Below are 1,102 nucleotides of genomic sequence, written 5' to 3'. Positions count from 1 at the left end.
TCTGGAGCCCCTGCTGCACAACAAGAGAATCCAGCACAGGAAGAAACCCACACACTGGAGCTGGAGAGTAAGCCCTGCTCTCCACACCTGGAGAACATCTGCGTGCAGCACCAAAGATCCAGAGCAACCAGAAATAAATAAATAAATCTTTTAAAAAGTGTTTAAAAATAAATAAAAATACAACTTTACTGGAAAAAGGAAGAAAGTTATAAACTATGGCTATCATAGAAATTAGTAAGTCTGCTTATAATTTGAGCTCACCATTTCAATTTTTCCCCCAACTTGTGTGTGTGTCTAAATAGATCTATATAACAGTCTTTATTATTTGTGCTTCTAGGCACTTCTCTAAATTCATTATAGGGTGGATATCACATCCATTCCCTGAATAAACAAAACTCTTCTCCAGTAGGATGCAAGCAGCAGTCTTAAAACCATCTTAATTACATATATGTAAAAAAAAAAAAAAAATCCTTAAATAATCTGCTTGTCCCCCTTGTGCAGGGGCCAGGCTAATCTTCTCTGTACTGTTTCAGTTTTAGTATATGTGCTCCCTACTAAGTTTTTAAAATTCATCAAGCCCAAAATATATTGTGACAAACCACCTTTAATTTTTCCCACCCACATTTTATAGATTTTAATATTCTAGGTTTTTCACTATCAAAGTTTTTTAAGACTTTTATTTAACATCTTAAAGAGCATAAAAATTTCTGAAACCCCTCTACCTCTTTGAAAAAAGGAGTTATATTTTGAAAGAAGTTTAAAAGGAGCTCCATTCTGGAAGAACTTAAAATCAGTTCTGAATTTACTGTCTAGAATACCAGGCAAAAATCCATCATCCTCAACCTTTACAGTAGGTTGTGAAGCTAAAAGTAAGCTTCCTGAAATGCATGTACTTTCACAATCCTATTCTTATTGAAAATGTTTTCCCTCAGAAACATACTTGTGTTTGAGAAAAAACAACTGCAGGGCAAAAATTTTTTAGAGGAAGTTGAAAACAGGTACCATGGAAAATATTATTATTGATTTTCTTTTTTATAAATGTGTTTGGCAGTGAATGTGAACTGAGCTGTCCAGTGTAAGCATCCAGAAAATTTTCCCCCAT

At 34.1% G+C, this 1,102-nt stretch overlaps 1 pseudogene; it reads right to left on the bottom strand.

Moving 5' to 3' along the window:
* Positions 1 to 455: 455 nt before the first annotated feature.
* Positions 456 to 555, bottom strand: LOC128044007 (uncharacterized; annotated as a pseudogene).
* Positions 556 to 1,102: the final 547 nt, after the last annotated feature.

This window comes from Budorcas taxicolor, chromosome 2, assembly GCF_023091745.1.
Source record: "Budorcas taxicolor isolate Tak-1 chromosome 2, Takin1.1, whole genome shotgun sequence".
NCBI lineage: Eukaryota > Metazoa > Chordata > Mammalia > Artiodactyla > Bovidae > Budorcas > Budorcas taxicolor.
The sequence above is the reverse complement of the archived record's forward strand: the minus strand, read 5'-3'. Positions and strand labels throughout refer to the sequence as shown.